Below are 21,021 nucleotides of genomic sequence, written 5' to 3'. Positions count from 1 at the left end.
TAGACTTTGCATTGTCCCCTTCACATGTATAATGACTTACTAATTGATTTCTTAAAATCGAAAGCATCACATTCAGTACCACTAGAAACTGAAATGACCGAAAAACTAAAAAGCTACTTTGCTACCAAGGATCTGTGTTAATGAAGTCATGAGGAACAAGACTCTTAAGTACTTTATAAGCAATCTCCTGCTATGACAGACCACTCAGCTCAAGGCTCAAGTACAAAGCATGGATACAGGTCAGAAGGATGTATTTGCCATAGCACAAAAGTTCACAAATTTTATCACAAAGAATAAATATCTTTATCTACAGAGAGAAAGTTGGTTTTGTAACACAACTTGAAAGTACATGTCAAAGATTTCAAAATAAGAAGAGGTTGCAGAGGAAACCTACAAAATAGTAAATCTCTAATGCATGTAGTCAAAATAACTTCTTTTTTTCCTGGTGTGTTCCTTTCCATTCTTCTCTTGGAAGAAAATTGGCATTTAACATTTTAGTTGCATCTCTTGCCACTCAAAACATTTTTCATTTTTAGCAGACACATTTCCACCCTCTCCAAATATACCATTGATGAAACCTTTCTATGGATTTAGTCCTTTAAAAAATCCCAGTGTCACAAAGGGGATAAAGAAAGAAACAGGAAATCCAAGTAAAATATACAAAAATAGGAAGAAGTTTGTTTATGAAATGGCAACCAGAATCCTGACATATACAATATTCTCACTGTTTTTTCCTTTGCTACAAGTTTTCTGACCCATCTGTTTTGTTTTTCTGGTTGATTTATTAATCAGCTTTTTCTATCACTATGGCAAAGGCAAATATCCTTTGGAAGGAAGACCATCTTCCCTCCACACTTCCTCCAGGACAGGGAAGAAAGAACATCAATTTATTGTCCTGACAAAGTTGGCCACCTGGACCCATCGTTCTCAGGCCAGAAGTGCAATCCTGTAGTGTACTCCATCAAAATCTGCCTGAGGAACAGATCATTTGCCACATCAGCAGCATTTCTGTTGGTCCACTTTCTAACTTACAGCAATAGTCAACAGCAGAAGACTAATACTGCACATCACAAGCCAAGTGCATCAAGCAGTGCTCTAAACAATGTGCTTATTTCTACAGATTATTATGCCCCTTTATTTGACGTATGATTTCCTCCTTTGGCTCAGATTACTTTAGTGCAAACATTATTCCTCCAACAGTGAAAAATCACACTTTTTTTTAAGAACTCAAAATCCATGCAGAATGAACAATACATACAAAAAGAGGTAGATACTGATGTGTATAAATTTGTATGAAATTCCAGCATTTTATCTTTGAATACAGCAAGAAACTTCCTGAAACTTTCCCAACAAACATGTATTATATCATCAGACAGCATCAGTATCTGAAATCAAAACCTACTTAATTCAAGGAAATGTGAAACATTTGACTGGAAATGAGATGAATTCTCACTTACTAAAGCACAGTGCTTGCTGTTCTTCAGCTAAGAAAAGTAATCTTCCTCATTTCATCAATCCTGTGGTATTTTACCTGTATTTTAGGCTGTGAGCTTAATACTTAACCTTTAATCAAAATAAGCTCTAGACAAACAGAAGAAAAAAATGTAAAAAAAAAAAAAAGGAAACTTAAGGTAACCTTAAGGTTTGTGATGGTCTAGTAGTTCAAATCATTGCCATGCTAAAATCTGATTTTTAAATTTTTTATACATTCTCTCTAGCATATGACTTAGACCAGTTTTACTGAACTTCAGTAACTGTGCAGGTTGACATACGGACACCTACTGATTTGCAGATACCCTATATTTAGGTGTTTATTTCTGCAGTTTAATCCCATTCTCTTCTATCCCTTTGAAAGGATATCCTTTCCCAGTCACAAACTCCCTAAAACACAAAACCTTATAGCCTATATTAATATTAAAATATTCTGTTCTACGTGAAACATATGCAGATATATAAATATAAGTTATTAATGTCTAAGTGGCATATATACTAAGTAATTATATGCAAAAGAGAAAATACACATCTGTTTCTCTATGTATTACAACTTCTTTTAGAATAAGTTTTTACTTAGTGATGTGTGTGTACTACAGATTACTACTTCAAATGCCTATTTTAGTAAAGCTACATAAAATACAAATAATTTGTTTCCTAATGCCACAAGGACTGCTATATCTGAATTTATTTTTTCAGTATTAAGAGACTCCATACCAAACAGAGAAATTCAACTCATTTCAACATGAACTTATTAGTCCCATTCTTAGAATCATAGAATCACTTAGGTTGTTAAAGACCTCTAAGATCATCAAGTCCAACCATCAACCCTACTCTACCAAGTCCAACACTAAGCTGTGTCCCCAAGCACCACATCTAGACAACTTTTAAACACATCCAAGGATGGTGACTCAACCACCTCCCTGGGCAGCATGTTCCAATGTCTGACAACCCTTTCAGTGAAAAAGTTCTTCCTACTGTCTAGTCTAAACCTCCCCTGGTGCAGCTTGAGACCATTTCCTGAATTTATAGTTAACATTATCTCAGATTTATTGAAATTTAAGTTAATTTATGAACATTCTTCTCACTTTGCTGGTGAATGCCATTATTACCACCTTGTTTATGTGTGTACAAGTGGAAGCCATAGATTACTGCTTCTGACGGAAAACAGACTGTAGAAGCTCAGTGCTACATACCAGTAGTTAGTTTCCAGCTGTGTTAGGATTTTTAAATTTCCTTTAAAAAAATGTTTTAAATCATATTTAGTTGTTTTTTATTGTTTCAAATGAAAAGCCCTGCCTCCCTGTGCTCCCCAAAAGGTTGTATATAAAAAAATGTGGAGCGAAACATCCAGTGACCTATTGCATTGTTTTAACATTATTTCCTAGCAAAGGCTGCTTGTCTTGGCAGTCATTCATAATTCAGAAGACCTTAAAAAGGAAGGCAAGGCTCCATCCCCTTTGAATTGGTCCAAAAGAATCAAAATTCAATGGCTTGTTCAAATCCTTGCCAATAATTTCTGAAGTTATTGCAAATAAAGAACTTGCAATGCCTTATTAGTGGCAAGATTTATAGGGCCCACATGAAGAAAATCTCATATATTACAATGCTGGATGGACATTTAAAAATATCTTACTAGAATGTCAACTCATATAAAAAAATCTATAATAGCTCAACAGCACAGCTGCTCTTGTGGAGCTGTAAGTTTAAGGCATTCCTCTGGTCTCTTGTCAGTATGACACAGTATGAAGGAACTTCTGCAACATGGTAATATGTTTAAAAATGCTATTAAGGTTGCAAATCCACAAGCTATAAAATGTGAAAGAAGATAATGTTTACTTACATGCTCACATATTTTTTTGCCAGGAAACTTTCAGTTCCTTTACTATACAACATAGATTGACTACGGGAATGAATGACAAGTTGGAGGACAAGGGAGATCCTTCGTACCTGAACCTGTGGCCTCATTTAGCCCCAATAAGAGTTAATGAGAAATATCTTTTTCCTAATTAAAGTAGTAGTGATGCTTATTAATCTGAAAACTCAGGTGCACAAATTAGGCATTCAAAGTTAATGGAGCTGAGGTGCTCCAGAGAAGGGTGTGGAAAAAACCCAGTAAATTAATCAGTGGTGGTTATCTCACACGTTTTGTTAATCTACATCAGCTATGTGAGCATAGGTACACTGAAAACACGTGTTCAATTCAGTACATCTACTATCCCCTGAATATGCTGCAAGGGAAGGGAAAGGTTTTAAATCCTGTTACTAATGGGAATTGCTGTTATATCCTCATGATTATGAGGAAATGCTTTAGAGATTACAGACAAAAATGAGATGGCATTGTAACGGAGCAACTGAAAAAACAGCTTTAGGCTATATCCAGCTTCTAGACAGTTTTTATATGGGAAGTGACACCCATGTGTCCCATTTCCTACAAACACATCCACTTCTGCAAGGATATTACACCAAGCAAGACCAAGATCCTCACAGCAGTTTGTTTTGCAAGAAGTTCACTGTTTTTTCTCCAATAACCAGACACCTTTTTCTCCAGACACCTTGAGGGAATTTTACCAAGGAGAAATAATGTTTGACTAATCTGATGGCCTTCTGTGCTGGTGTGAATGCATGGGTAGATGCAGGGAGACCAGTGGGTATAGTCTACCTTGACCTTAGCAAGGCTTTTAACACTGTCTCCCATAACATCCTTGTGAGCAAGCTCAGGAAGTGTGGGGTAGAAGAGTGGACTGTGAGATGGATTCAGAACTGGCCAAACAAAAGAGCCAAGAGAGTTGTGATCAATGGTGCAGAGTCCAGCTGGAGACCTCGTGCAGTAGCCCAGGCATCAGTGCAGGGTCCAGTGCTGGTCAACTTCTTCATCACTGACCTGGATGGGGGGACAGAGTATATTCTCAGTAAGTCTGCTGATGACACAGAGCTGGAAGGACTGGCTGATTCACTGGAAGGCTGTGCTGACATTCTGCAAGATTTGGACAGTCTGGAGAGCTGGGCAAAGAGGAACCTAATGAGGTTCAACGAGACCAAATGCCGAGTCCTGCATCTTGGGGAGGAGTAACAACATGCACCAGTATAGATTAGGAGCTGACCTACTAGAAAGCAGCTCTGTGGAGAAGGACCTTGGAGTCCTGGTGGACAACAAGTTATCCAGGGGGCAGCAATGTGCCCTTGTGGCCAAGAAGGCCAATGGAATCCTGGGGTGCATTAAGAAGAGTCTCTCCAGCAGGTCAAGGGAGGTTCTCCTCCTCCTCTACTCTGCCCTAGTGAGACCACACCTGGAGTGTTGTGTCCACTTCTGGACTCCCCAGTTCAGAAGGGATAGGGATTTACTTGAGAGAGTCCAACAGAAGCTACAAGGATGATTAAGGGGCTGGAACACTGGTCTTATGAGGAAAGGCAAAGAGACCTGGAGCTGTTTAGTCTAGAGAAGGAGAGCGGATCTTATTAATGTATATAAATATCTGAAGGGTGGGTGTCAACAAGGAGGGGCCAATGTCTTTTCAGTCGTGTCCTGTGATAGGACAAGGGGCAATGGATACCAACCAGAACACAGGAATTTCCACCTCAATATAAGGAAAACTTCTTTACTGTAAGGGTTACAGAGTACTGGAACAGGCTGCCCAGAGAGGTTGTGGAGTATTGTTCTCTGGAGACTTTCAAGATCTGTCTGGATGTGTTTCTGTGTGGCCTGCCCTAGGTGGTCCTGCTGTGGCATAGGGGTTGGACTCGATGATCTCAAGGTCCCTTCCAAACCCTAACATTCTGTGATTCTATGATTCTGTGAAATAACTCCGAGCAGAGACTGAAACTTTAGTCCCTGGAGTCAAACACATGCAGAGTCCTTCAGTTACACAAGGAAAAAACTTCCTTTTTAAAAACAGACCTGATAAAAAACTTGCTCTGGGACAGTAATTCTTATAAAACACAATGATAACTCATATTAGTGAAGCTTGGATGAGGAGCAACTCATAGGTAACAGTCCAGCATCTGTGGAGAACCTGGGCACCTGATCCCAAGCAGCCAGCGGTGTCTGTTGTGAGCCCCTTCATATCGCAGACTCCTCTGGGAAGCACGTAGCTCTCCATATATACAAAATTGTTCTCAGACCCAAAGGAACTTAAAATATTTCCTTCTTCACTATCACATGCCTATACTTCCTTCTTGATTATCATATGCCTTAGCAGCCTCTAGTTCCCTGTAACTGTTTGGCACTTTTGTCCAAGCAAACAGCAGTACCCTAGAATGATGAAGACAATCTGCTGACAAAGGTAACTTGCTCTGTCATTCTCTCCTCATGAATCTGTATGGTGCCAAACCCTGGCTATTCTCCTGTGACAGAACAGTCATGCCAGCATTCAAATTCACACAAGGTTTATGAAATTTTTGAACCTTTCTTGCAGAAGTGTCTCTTTAAGTACCTGAGCTCTCTTTCAATTTCCTTTCAGTTACCAGTAAGTAAAGAGTTATTTTGAAACTCTTCTTGTTGGTAATTATTTTTTCATCTTATTTTTAAGATTAAAGATAGTTTGACTGTCTTTCCCCTTAATTAAGAAATCATCTGCAAATTTATAAAACTGTTTCAATGCAACCAGTTTCCCTTCGTATATTTATTTTCTCTCCCCAGTTCTGGAGAGGGTAACTTCAAAAACCTGCTGTCCTTTTCTTTAAATATTCTCTTCTACACATTCTTGCATTTTCTATCACCATAACTGCTTTTGTGCCTTTTTCCAGTCCTTTCCAAGATCACAGGCTAAATGTTCTCTTTTCTTATATGCTTCACCACAAATCAGTTTCTAAAATTCTGAATTACAGCCAATCTCATATTCAATATGTTGAACACCCTCTGGACATTTCTGCACTTGTACCTGAAAAGCATTAGCAAGACTCCTCAGCTGACAACTTTTCCCCAAGCCATTAATGGTTCAAGCCACTACTGAATGTAGCCTGCAATTGCTCCCATAGCTAAAACTAGCAGAACTATCAGGTATTTTGTAGCATAGTATCTGCAGGTATTTAACCTGTTTACATTTCTTATAACTTCCACTACCAGCTGAATTCTCAACCTCCTTGCTTCCAAGTCCTTCCCAAATCTTGCCCCATCTTACTTGCTAGTGTTGCATAAACATGCTATTGTTCTTTTCCGACCTCGTTCCAGCTCTGTCATTTCAGCTAGTTCATTTGTATAAAAATAGTAGAATTAAATTAATTAAGATTTCCTACTATTCTTCCTTTCAGTTATCTTGTTGGAAATGCCCCACCTACCTGGAAACCTGAAAAAAAATTTCTCAGATATTGAAACTGAAACTTTTGAGAGAAGAATAAAAAAGAAACAAAAAGAAAAAAGTGGATAAAAATTCCTCTTATTTGTGAAAGAAAGCAAAAGATTAAAAAAAAATTCTCTTAATACTCTTCACACTAAGTTCAGCGTAGGCTCTCAGCACATTACAGACTCTCAAAACTGAAGAAAATAATCATAGAATCATAGAATCATAGAATCCTAGGGGTTGGAAGGGACCTCGAAAGATCATCTAGTCCAAGCCCCCTGCCAGAGCAGGGTCACCTAGAGTACATCACACAGGAAGGCATCCAAGCGGGTTTTGAATGTCTCCAGAGAAGGAGACTCCACAACCTCTCTGGGCAGCCTGTTCCAGTGCTCTGTCACTCTCACAGTAAAAAAATTTTTTCTGATATTCACCTTAAACCTCCTGTGCTCCAATTTGTATCCATTACTCCTTGTCCTATCACTGGTCATCACTGAAAAAAGCTTAGCTCCATCTTCTTGACACTCACCCTTTACGTATTTGTAAACATTGATGAGGTCACCCCTCAGTCTACTTTTCTCCAAACTAAAGAGACCCAGCTCCCTCAGCCTTTCCTCATAAGGCAGATGTTCCACTCCCTTAATCATCTTTGTGGCTCTGCGCTGGACTCTTTCAAGCACTTCCCTGTCCTTCTTGAACTGAGGGGCCCAGAACTGGACACAATACTCCAGATGCGGCCTCACCAATGCAGAATAGAGGGGGAGGAGAACCTCTCTTGACCTACTAACCATCCCCTTTCTAATGCACCCCAGGATGCCATTGGCCTTCTTAGCCACAAGGGCACACTGCTGGCTTATGGTCATCCTCCTGTCCACCAGGACCCCCAAGTCCCTCTCTCCTACACTGCTCTCCAGCAGGTCAGCCCCCAACCTGTACTGGTACATGGCGTTTTTCTTCCCCAAATGCAAAACTCTACACTTGCCCTTATTGAACTTCATCAGGTTTTTCCCCGCCCAAGTCTCCAGCCTGTCTAGGTCTCTCTGAATGGCAGCACAGCCTTCTGGTGTGTCATAATATTTAAATGTTACTCTGCAGGGAAGTATTTTTGTTTATTAGTTCTCCAAGATACTGAAATATATACACAACCTCAGTGAAGACATTAGTTCCAGTTAACTATGTAACTGAAGTCTCATATATGCTTAAGAGTTTTGCTGAAAGAGCCCTTTAAATAACAAGTGAAAAAGAAGGTGTAAAAGGTATTTTCCTTAGTTGGTAGAGCATTAACCAATGAACTCAGAGGCTTACAGTTCTTGTGCAAAAAAAAACTTTACCCAACTTCTGCTATAGCAATCACATCTAAATAGCTCTGAACACATCTTATACATATGTACTGAGAGCAGACAGCTGTCTAATGAGGGTTTGAATGCTGTGGAAATACCCTTGTAGAAGAGTGTAAATGGAAATCCCCCCCCACATCCATTATTACAACAAAAAATTATTTATGTAAAATTAGTATCAGAGTCATGGGTGAAGTTGAATGTTTAAGAATATGGGAAAATATTCCTGCATTCCTGATATTTTATGGAGATCCATAGGGGCCTGTGTTGTCCCAAAAATCTCCTGCTTATAACTATTATTTCCCAGTAAAAAATTAAACTGTTAGATATTGGTCTCCCCCTTAAAAAAAAAAAAAAAATCATTCCTGTATTTTGCAAGACTAGAGTAGAACAGTAAGAAAAGAAAAAGGAACATAAGTGATCAAACTAACACCCTCTTCACCCAAATGCTGCAGACAGCAGAACAGACACGTGGAGGAGAGGCTCTTTTCTCTGGCTTGTTCCACTGATTATGAATGTTCTCATCTTTTTTTCTTCAGACCTCACCTGTGCTGGATCAATTTGCTTTTAGACATTCCTGCTAATAACAGAAATATTGTAGTTTAGAGCTGCATTACTGCTCAAAGCTAACACTTGGAGAGAAAACTGAGAAAGAAGAGAAGCAAAAAGAGTGATGTACAAGTGAGAAGCAAGTGGGAATCTCTACCCTTCCCTACACAGGGCGCTCTAGAAGGAAGGCTGCTGCTCCCAGGAAAGGGTCTTGTGGGTGAGAAGAATTGTGGAAGCTGCAGCCAATTTAAAAACTGTAAAGGAAAGAGATGCTTGAGCAGACACACGGGAGTCACTTGCATATAAGTTCTTACCACAGCCAGCAAACTTAGAAGTTTCAACAGGACATGAAAAGAAAGATCTGTGGCTTTCCACAAACTGTCTCTTTATCTGCAAATGCAGTAGCAGGCTTGGAGTTTGCATCCTAAACTGGGGCAAGCAGAAAAATGGTCTTTCAACCTCAGCTCCTACTCTCTTCTCCAGCCTGCCTTCTTAAGCCTAAAAGAGACATTGTAACTGAGTTACTGCAACTAAGTCAGGGTATCGCTGGAAACACTGGCACAGGGTTGGGAATTTGTCATGTAATTTGCAATGGAATATTGCAGCAAATATTCATAGAGGATTTAAATAAACAAAATTAATAAATGTCATGATCCAATAACATTAAACAAATTAATTTACCAGAAACACTGATTAAGCATGAGTAATTTAAAAGTTTCTACTGCCGTATAAATGTGTCTATAATACTTATCTGAAATTCTAGTCTTCTCTTCAAATCAGTACAGTGCAAAGTGCTATGTCAGTAAAGAGCCTGCTTAACATCCCAGTAAATGTTGTATATATCTAATACATTCCTAGTATTGCTGAGAAACTATTTTCATTGTAATAAATGATTGATCATTAATTCAGAACAAGTAACACCTTTAAGAACTGTTAATATTTTTCACATACTGTCTGTATCTTCTACTAGAGGGCTCACAATGTCCTGGGCCTGTTTCATTGACCTTGTTTGGACTTCCTGTGAACAGTCACCAGCCAAAATTTAATTATCCTATTACTTTCAGTATTTTACAAATATGTTGCAGTTTTCCCTTAAAATACATTGTTTTGATTAAACATCTTGTGGATAATAAATTTGTCCAAGGATGGTGAAGCAAAATGAGCAGATTCAATGCAGGATAAGCAATTACAAACTTCTACTAATTTTTAGAACAATTATTTTTAAACATTCTCACAGATTTAAAGTACATTGAATTTATCAGCTTGTGCTTTCCTCTGTTCACCTATGACACTAAATCCAAAAAAAAGTTATGTTGGATTTCTTGCTGAGTGTGCTTATTTTAGGGCAGTTGCTGCAATCCAAAATTAGAACTTTATTTAGATCAGCATTTTCTGGAAAATTAATCCAAAGTTGATGGTTATTTTTAAGAATTCGCTGCATCACACATTTAGAAATACAAATAATGCCAGCAAACATGAAGGCAATGTACCTTATAGAATGTCACAGGAAACAGAAATCTGATGGAACAAGGAGATCTTCCTATCACCAATAACTAGAAATTGGACCTGCTATTGTTTACTTAAAACATAGGGAAAAATCTGCTTCCTGTCACTATACATGTATTTTGCCCCTTATACAACATGACCCTTGACTTACAATCGACATTAGAGAACTTCTTGGCTTTCATTCAGTTTAGCCACTATAGACTGAATTTGTAGAAGGTTCAGCCAACATCCACACTATTTTAAAAGGATTTGACACATCATCAGAAAAAAGAAAATGTGAGTTTCCTTGAATTCTAGGAGAAAGCACTTGAATGGCAAAAAAAGGAAAAGAACAGAAACATTGATAGGTCAGACAGTACTCTGGACAGTCCTCCTCCTTGTTGCTGAAGCAGCACAAAGCAAAACTCAGCTATAGAACTACAGTATCAGCACTACTATATTGCTTAAGGCTTTTGAAGGATGAAACCTGCTGTTAGTTCTCAGAAGTCTAGAGAAAAATGGGAAACTGCACAGTACGGTATCCATAAAGGGAAAAAAAATGTGTAAGACTTCCATTAGGTTAAAAAAAAATTAAAATATGAAGATTGGTGTTTAACAAAGCAGCTGTAATCCATGGTTAATTAAGGACAATGCTCATGATCTCCCATGTCTTAATGTAAACCTGAGGAATGATACTATTTACTGGATGATGCTGTTTTTTCTGGGTAGTGGGCAGTGGGCAGATCAGCAAGTAGGTGGTGTTTCTAAAAGGTGTTAACAGGAATTAGAGTTTTTCACATATTGAAAGAAAGAAAACATTTTGTAATTTGTTACAATTTATTCTGAAGTTTCTTCCTAAATCCCTCCAGTTAGCCATTTTGGTCATGTAGGGATTTTGTGTTTGCCATCTCTTGGGAAGCATAATTTTTTCCCATTTAAACTTAGAGTGTATCCTCCCACCATACTGATACTAAACACAGGAACTAAAAAGGACTCCTGATTCATCAAATACACAATAAATCAGGTGCTGACAAATTTAGTGTAGCCTAAAATTGGAGGAGATCCCAAGAATATTTGCTATAAAATTAATTTAACTTCTTTTTTTTTTTTAACTAAGTGCCATGTTAAAAGTAAGTGAATTTTTTTCTTTGCTAGCCCAAAGGAAATTTGTTCTGCTACTCTAGTGTATGGTTATTCTAATAGCCTGATTCTTCAGATTTCCAATTCTGCTGCCAACCTGCTTCTCTAAAAATTTCTAGAAAACTTTTAACTTTCTTCCACTATGCCTTCTGTCCACAGACTCCTTCTCTTTTAGTCACTCCTGAAGCACCTCCAATAAACTTCCTAGTTTCTTGCCAGTATTTCATTTTGGCTATCTCCATCATCACATTTTAACTTCCGAAGAGGTGTCTTGTTCTCCTGCTCCTTCCAACCCCATTTTTTCTCCTGTTTCTCCCAATCCCATTTTCTCAATTGCATTCCTACTCATCGACTATTTTCTTTCAGCTGCTAATCCCTTAAAACTGTCCTTGTAGGACTGCATTTCTGTGAATTTGCCTCACTGACCTTATGCAATATTGCAAATATTTAAGCATTACAATTCTGTAATAATGTTGAGCTTTTAACTTCATCTCACTAGCCCTTTTTTGCAGGTTCCCAGAAGATCCTCAAGAGCCTCCCTACCGGCCACTAGACCTGAAGCTTTTCTAGCATTTCCAGATTAGTTACATGCCCATCCATAACCCTTACTGTCACATTAATGACATACTGAATCCTGTGGGAATAGTATGGTATTCTATTGTTACCTTATGCCATGATAAAATACTACTAAATCTGTCATTTATTACATCTGTTTTGTGACAGATACATGTTTGTGTAACTTGCCAGTTTGTATAGCAATGGTAACAACTGCTGAACTCCTTTAAGAAACGGACTCTTCCTTTCACAAAAGACCTTGGTTCAAACATAACACAATGCAAAGTAAGCCCCTTTTCTATGAGCAAAGTATACTAGAGACTGGCCTCACTACAGACACCATGTTGTCTGGCTGCCAGGATTTTATTTACTTTCAAATGCAGAGACTTTCTTTAAACTGATTATTAAATAAGACCTCCCTTGACTTCCAAAGCTCAGGGATATTTTTGTTTACTTATTTTGCATTTGAATAACTTTTACATTCTTCTAAGGAATTCTTAAATTGCCTACTTTGATAGTAATTACAGGTGAGATAAAGGCTTTGGTTGGCCTGTAATTTTAATTTAAAACATATAAATAAATTACTGTCTGACTTTTATTTCTGATAAAAATAAAAAACAATTAATTACATATATTAGTTAACCAAAACTTAGGATTAAAAATACTACTTCTAAAAACAGATATTAGAAAAATCAATATATGAAAGTTGAAATGTATGTATATAAAGATTTAATGAGTGTCATACAATAACTACCGTAGATATTTGCTTGTACAAAATCTGTATTTTTGCAGTGCAAGTCCCTTTATCCTTAAAAAATCAGCCAAGAAAAGTTTCATGTGTGGATCAGGGTGAAATTTTTTACCCTCTAGCTTCATGGACCCAGTAAGATGAATGCATTGGTTTTGTTTAACACAGATATTAATGCACAGATGTGGTTCTTTGCTAATCTTCTTCCATACATATTATCTTATTTGAACGGATGTATCTGAGTGTATGTTTAAGTTATGTTCAGGCAGTAAGGCACAACCTAATTCTTACAGTTTTATCTGTGTAGGCAATCTTAAAGCCATTTTACATCTGCAATATCTTTCATGTCTGTATGCTTAAATTAAGCCTGTTAGTGTTTTTAAAAAAAAATCCCAAAAGCTAAATAATTTTATCAGTCAAAAGCCTGTTCTCTCTGTAATTTCACTTCAGGAATTCTGACCCTCATTTTGCTGCTATCTATTAAACTCTAGAGGCTTTTCAGACCAGATTACTTGTACAGCTTCATCCTGTTCACCAACAGAACATGATCTCTTTGGACCATAGTGCCATCTAGCTTCTCTTTTCCTGACCTTAGTAATTCTGTGTGCTGGAAATAGCTACCTGGGCAAAAGGAGGCCCAGGGAGCAATTGTTAATGTAATTGTCAAGCTAGTCTTGACTATTTATCTAGGCATACAGCTGAATTAGGGGAAGCAATTACTCACTGAACCTCTCAATAAATTTCTCTTTGATTATCATTAAAAAATGGGAGGCAGAAGTATGTATTTTCCTTCAGAATAGGTCTTAATGCTTCCCTCCAAAATGGAAAATCAAGATTGACACCAATGCTCTAAGCAAGCCACCTGTGCCTTTGTGAAAGCTCTGGCACCATACCAATACTAGTATACACTTCACAGGACATCAAGGGCAAGATGGCCAAGTCCTCTTGCATTGCTGAAGGTATTTGTCTCTTGAAGAAAAATTCCTGCTCTCAAAGTAGTGATATTTGAAAAGACTTGGAAGATTCCCTAAGGTGCCAAGAAAGGAAAAAAGCTAGAGAAAAACTGACATGGGGGAGGTGAGGAGGGGGTGGTGTCTGTCTCTTCCTTTAGTAAAAAAGCTTTTTTATTGGGAATAGCACAGAAGGCATGAAATATCCACAACTTCTTGAAACAGGCTGTGTGAAATGGGAACCCTTTTTGGATAACAAATTTCCTTGTGTAAACCTGGAATCTGAGACCCACTCAAAAATGTGTCAGTTTCATTTGCTTTTCCAATATATGCAGGACCTGCCTATATGCAGGCATACAACCAATCCAGTCCCCTTGACAAAGTTGTAACCTCAGAGCAAAGGCTGCAGTAGAAAAGCAGGTAAAGTCTCTTCCACAACTGGGTCTGGCTCATTTCCTTGGCAGCTTCTGGTGAGCCAGGACTATACAAGTTCAAATTTAGTTTTCTGAATGTTTCTTTCTGATACACTGATATGCTTTTTACTGCTAGGAGGGATATTTCCTGCTATGTCTCACAAGCATGGTTCACTTCCATCAACTGGCATCATTACACACACACCTTGCTGCTAATGCCCAGTGGTAAAGCAGCCAAGCCTTCAAACTACTTCAGACACAATAATAAGGTAAAGATTTTCCATTAAATTCTACTATCAAGCAAACTACTTAACTGATCAGAGTTTAATAAGGTCTTAATCCCTAAATAATGAACAAACTAACTAAGATTCCACTGCCCTTATTCCTTTTCACATAAACCACTTTCAGTCTGTGCAGATATAAGGATAGATGTGCTACTGAGTACTGGCCATCGTGAAAGAGCAGGCTGCAGGGCAGCAGGCTCCATGTTCCTAAAGAGCACGCAGACATAGCTACCCACCCTCACTGCTGACACACCTGCTAGCATCACACACTGTTGCTTAACATCTATAGACAGCCTTGCAACCACTTAATGTTTTAATGGACATTCTAGGCAATGGTTTGTTCACAGATTATGCGAATAAAAGTACCCACATAATAAGTACCTATGCCAACCTAGGAATGGCTGGTACATAAACTGCTTTGTACACTCGTGCTTAAAACCAAATATTGATGTCAAAATATCACCAAAATATTTTACAACTCACCAACTTTGTTCCTAAAATCAATTAATAAAAAAGCAGCATTTCAGCATAGCAATGTATAAATGATGAGAACAGGAAACAAAACAACAGTGCAATTTCTACAGAAATCTTATTTAAAGATAAAAACTTGTATGTGCCATTCTATCGTGATTATGGTGATCATAATTATTTTCAAATTACAGATAAGACTAGCATTTAATCAGCTATTTTATTAATTACGTTAGTGCAATATTTATAGTGTTAGATGTTACTAAATGAGACAATGGTTACAAGACCCTTAGTTTTACATGTAGTGGGTTTTTTTATTTTGAACTATTTGCTCCCCAAGTGCACTCATACAGATCCCTCTGTACAGTTTTCTTAGAACCTTCTTACATTTGGGAAAAAGAACTGTTTTATAAATTTGTATACTTACAAGACAATATATCTTTCTTTAGAATTAAATTAAAAACTGTCCCCAAATCTAAAAGGAACACAGACCAATGATAGTAATAAAATCTGAAGAAGATACCCATTAATGACTTAAAATTTGTTCTGAGATCTGTTCAGATAACTCTCTGAAAGCGTGTGTTTCATACTCTACCTGCCACCCACAATCTGTGGTCTCGTAAACCAGCATCTCCCAGGACACCTGTCTCTGGTTCCCAGATCAGCTTCTGGGCATTAAAGGTCATCAGCCTCTGCCATGAGAGAGATCTGGGGAAATACAGCCAGAATACCTGGGGCACCATGTGTTGTACCCCAAAAGGGTATGGGCTCATCCACCACACTGCCACATGCTGCCAGATGCGCTTTCACATGATTTCTTTGATTTCTGAGTAATAACTACATCTTTAAATTTTCTTAAATTCCCAAACTCAGCCAAAAAGATGCATGGCAACGGATAATAAGTTCTGACAAGTTCTGTTTATCTCAAAAGAAGTAAAGCCATAGTTCAAAAGGCTACATATTTTTTATTATATATACATATATGTACATATAAGTATACTGTTTTCCTTGAATGTTAATACAAGGCTAAATATATTTTAATATATACACATATATCTACATATAAGTATAGAATTTTCCTTGAATGTTAGTAACTCAGAAACAAAATCATTTGCCCTCAAAAATCTCAAAATGTATTTGTGTTTGGGCTGAGACCAAGCCTGGGGCACTACCATCTCAAAAATACATTTTTTTAGCATAGTATGACTACATTGCAGAAGGGACTATAATTATAATCTTGACATTACCATAACAACCATGGTTGCTACCAGGTGACAGGTATAATATAGATAATCAGTAGACAGTACAATAGCAATATTTAATGATGCATGAAACAGAATAAAATAATTCATGCCTTTAATTCAGCTCAGAGCCATGATTTCTTATGTTTGCTTGTGACTTCCCTAATCCTGTTAGCATGTACACAACAGTCACAATAAGCAGCGAAGAGCCAAGCAAGATATTTACTGCAGAATCCAGACAATTTACATTTACTCATAATACACAATGAAGAATTTTTGTGTCCTTAGTTATCTTTTTTTTTACATGATAGATAGTTCTATTGTCTTTTTTTAATACCATAAAAAAAAGCTGATAGCCACAGCAAAAGCTCTGAAAAGTGCCTTTGCCTTGAAATCAAATACAGTACTGAGGCTGTTCTTTATTTTCCCATGTTGCAGTCTACCTACTCTTCCATGTTATCAACCTGAGAGAAATAAAAAACCTAACCTAAAGGCAGGCACTCTGATGCCTGCCTGATGGCCTGCCCCACTCTGATGAGGGGGACAATTATGCTCACTGGATGAGCTAACAAGGCTGTACATTTCAAATCCTGCAAGATTTTACCACTACCTTTATGAAAAAGGATTAATTGAAAGATTTTTTTTAATGGAAAAGGATAATCCTGCAATTAAGCATTTCCAATATGTGTAGATAATAACAGATTAAATGCAACAGAAGACAAAGGAGAAATACTCAAACATAGATACGAAGAAGTACTACTCAAATATCTTCACAATATTTCTGGTTATTACCTCTTTTCAAACCTTGCTGCTCCTGTCTGCACAGCTACAACACTGCTACAGCCATTTTACTGAACATTAGAATGAAAGATGCAAAGTTTATATAGAATCACAGAAACAGTGTTTCATGAAATTACATCCAAGTCAGTGTTAGAGGCCCTGTGGTGAGAAGGAAGTGGCTATCCCAGTACTGTGGTACACAGTGGTAAGGCAGACAAAGGGGGAAGAAGAAAACAGAGGACATTGCACTGCGACACCTGAATGGAGTAAACATGAGGCAAAGTTTGTGTAACGCTTTGCAGAATTCTGGCAATTGTTCGATTCCTCAAATTTGTCTCTTAAGCTCTCTCTTTCACAGTTTTCTTCTGTTGCTAATGCTCACTTCATTGCTTTCAGACTGACACTGTACCTTCACCACATCACCAGCTTCAGAACAAATCAGGATGGATGCAGCTTCTGCCTGAAGCATATCTGCATTTTTAATTCTGCCCTGAGACTCTCACGGGACAGGTGAAGACTCCACACAGTCGGAAGCACGTTATTAAGACATTTCCATCTGAGATGAAGCTATAAATAAAAGAACAAGATATCAAATTTATCTCTTCTATGTATGGTAGTTCCTGCTGTTTCTCCCCTCACAACTGCTCTTCCACTTTCCTCACTTAGTTATACTCTGAAGTCTCAGGAAGAGAGGGAAAAGAAAGGCCAAGTCCTGCTGCAGAAATAAAAATCTGGCCTTACTGAGAAGCTCAAGCTGAACAGCTATTTTTCACAATTAATACCTTATCTAATGGCAGTATCACAGGCAAACATTACCAGTGTGTCCATTCTGAAAACAGCAAATGTGACAACTGCCAACTGTATGGTTCTAGGATGGCATTTTTCACAAGCAGCTGTTTCACTTTGTAGGACTGCTCCTAAGCACAAAGAATCTTTGGTCTTTAGTGAAACTTTTCACTAATAGCAGCTCCATCTTTGTTCCTTGGACCTTGGTCCTTGGACCACAGGAGCTGGTTCTGTCCAGTTAAAATGAGAATAACTCTTTCTCCCTTTTATTTCTTTAATAATTAATACTAAATATGGTTTTAATCTGCTGTCAGTTCTTGAGCAGCAGGAAAACTTTTGAAGCAGAGGATGATCTCACAGAAGTAGAGAAAAAGAAGGCATTTAAAGAATGCCGAAAAATTTTGGCAGGGGCTCATTTTTGTTATTCACTATTTCAAGCCATTGTCCCACAAAGGCATGGTTCAACGTGGTGAAGCCTGTTGTGCTACACAGCTCCCTTGTTTGGCTCAAGCTCTCCCTCCAATAGGCAGTTTGCTTTCCTTCTGAACAACTCTCAAAAGCCTGGCTCTATACTTATAATAGGCTTGGTGTGGGCTTGCAGGTTAGATATCCTACAGTTTGCCCTAAACACCAAACAGTTAACTCCCCTGGTAGGGTTATTATGTTTTTTTCAGAAGCTCAAAGCTTCAGATCAAAAAGCAGCCAAAAGTGGCTTTTCTTCAGGATTATTGTGTTTCCAGTTCCTCAATTACCTGCCCAGACTAGGTGTAAGGCAAAGACTTCACAGGAAGCCTTGCCATATTGAACTCATCAATAATAAACAAACAAGGTGACCCATACTCACTTAAAGCAAAAATACTTTCCTTTAAGGTCTTCCGTTCCAAGTCAGAAGAGCTCATTAGATCACCTTGTATGTTAACAGATTGGTCTGAGTATTTGTATAAGGGCTTTTACTCTGTAATGAGGTCATGTTTGATAAAATTAATCATAATGAGCTCTTCAGCTACACAGTTATTTTTCTGCAGCCTTCAAACTATTTGTGACTTTTTCCTTTACTACCCCTGTCTTTTACATACTCTTAATCAAATACAAGTATCTCTAAATATAGACCCAGCATTTGTCCACTGCTCTACACAAGAAAAAAATCCACCTTCAAAACCTACCCAGTCTTAAGTAGAAATTGAACTATGTGGGATTTGTCCCTCAGTTCTTTAGTTTTAGCTTAAATGGCTCAAGGAGTAATGCCCTGATTGCCAGGATCAAGAACTTTTCCCTTAGTGAAGCAAATTAGAGAAAATACTGAAAAAAGGAAAAAGAAAGAAAGAAAATAGACTATTACCTTGGTAAAATGATGACAGTGCATGGGAAGGATTGACATCAAAGAGCAAAAAAAGTGGCTTTCTTAGAAGTGAAACAGTCACGAGAAAATCTATTTTCGCTGTCGTTTGGGAAAGGGACTTCTGAATTTAAAGAATACTGCAATAATCTAGTTATCTGATTTAAGATGAAATAGAAAGCTAAAGTATATGTTGTCACTTTTTTCTTTAATGAAATGCTACACTTAAACGTCTTCATTTGAAAATAATCTCTATGTGGGTTTTTTTAAAAATAGCATCAGTTTGATAGTTAGAAAAAAAGGTGCACAGCATGCTTATGGCTGCCTGAATCTGGAGGTTAGCTAGGATGTTATCCCTGCTTCTAAGTCCAGTCATGCTGTTGAATGCAGTCTCCATAAGACCACTGATGCAATCCATATCTTTAGTCTTTTTTTATTCCAGAGGTTAAAGAAAATTTGCTGGTGTATGAAATGCTTTGTTAAAAGAAGAAATTGAGAATACAGTTGCATCGGTTTATTTGTTAAGAAAAGCATAGAATTCTGTTTCCTCACATATGTAAAGAATCAAATAATTTAATACGGTTTATTTCATCATAATCCCAGGCCTCTTTTGGCTTTCAGACATTTCTCTCTGTTGTTTCTCAGGATCACATTATCAGTGCCCCTGTCCTACTATCTTTATCTCCTCTTGATGAATTTTTCCTAGCTTCACTTTGCCTCCTGTACTTTTTAGGCACCTTTGTTGAGGGTAATGATTGTCCAGTTTTGGTGAAGGCCCAAATTACTGTGGCTACCTGATTGCACAAAGCAGCTCAATGGCTCTTAACAACCATCTTAAATTAAGGGTAACTCCAAAAGATTTAATCCAAACTATAACTTACACCTCTTGAAAGATTGTTTGATCAAGACATTTTAAAGAACAACTGGCAACATATCCCTTGCATTAGTTATTTGTGCATGACAGAAATTCATATTGAAGAAAATCACCATTAAACTAGCAGCGGACACAGTTGAATCAGATGTAAAAGTAAAGCATGTATGCCCAACACTGAGAGTAAGATCAGTTTTCTTAACCAAGAAGCTGTACCACAGGGCCAGGAGAAGTTGCACTAAGCCAAGCTTCCATTGCAATTTACCATGGAGTATTTACAATGTGGAAATACAAAGAATATGGCTGTAGAACAAGGCATACAGGATTTTTCTGAGCAGTAATTTCTCAGAGAAACTGACCTTAAGATGAGACAATTATTCTTTCTTAATTACTTTAAATTACAATTCTTTTCTGCGTGATGCTATTTAGGTCACCTGAGTATATTAAAACAGTCAAAGATTTAAAGTCAGATGTAATTACATCAGACTTTCCACGGGATTTCCAGCTATTCTCTGGAATTAATGCATAGCATAAGGATAGCTGACGAGAGTTTTGTAGATGATAGCATTTAAAACATAGTCCATATAAAATACAGGCATTTCAGATTTAACTTGCATGCTATTTTACAGGGGAAAAAGCCCAGAAATTCCAGTTATCTGATGTCTGGAAATTGAATTCTGTAACAGGTTATTGCTTTAATTCCAGACTAAAATGTTCCACAGCCAAAAACTGGGAAGGACATTTGTTCTTTTGCTTAAGTGCCCAATACTGAGCTTTACCAAGTGTCTTTAGTTCCTGTAGACATGGTGGGCTGTGCTGATGTGCATCCTTTTGTGGATTCCAGCCTAAGGATTACTTCATAGTAGAACAGGGCCTTTCCCCTCAGTGGCCCTTGGTTTAGCTTTATGTTGGCAGTGATGCAGAATATTTTCTAGAATTGGTATAGCTGTTGGAACACTTTTCCTTCTCCATGTGCTGCACTAAGCTAGCAAAAGCACAGTCACTGTGAGCAGGATGAGAGATTACTACAGGGATATAGTGGCTTCTCCACCCTCCAAGATATGAGCACAGTGTTGATAAAACTTGCATATTGTCTATGTTCATGTTTCCTTTTTAAGCCTCCCCATCTTTCTCATGTTGTCCCTCAGTGGTACAGTGTCTCTCACAGTGCCTACCAAGATGGAAGAGAAAACTCTGTAAGCCTCAGACTGTAGGACACTTCTCTTACTTTTCCACAGGTCCTTGTAAGTAGCTAAAGGTACTTTCAAGATGTTGATACATTTTCAGGATGCAAAGACTTTTTTTTTTTTT

The 21,021-nt window shown here is 37.8% G+C and overlaps 1 protein-coding gene across 1 annotated transcript in view; it reads right to left on the bottom strand.

Moving 5' to 3' along the window:
* The window catches only part of VCAM1 (vascular cell adhesion molecule 1), a 39,147-nt gene that overhangs the window by 16,542 nt on the left and 1,584 nt on the right, over positions 1-21,021 (bottom strand). The gene's annotated exons all lie outside the window — the stretch shown is intronic.

The sequence above is a fragment of the Apus apus genome, chromosome 7 (genome assembly GCF_020740795.1).
Source record: "Apus apus isolate bApuApu2 chromosome 7, bApuApu2.pri.cur, whole genome shotgun sequence".
NCBI classification, from domain to species: Eukaryota; Metazoa; Chordata; class Aves; order Apodiformes; family Apodidae; genus Apus; species Apus apus.
The sequence above is the reverse complement of the archived record's forward strand: the minus strand, read 5'-3'. Positions and strand labels throughout refer to the sequence as shown.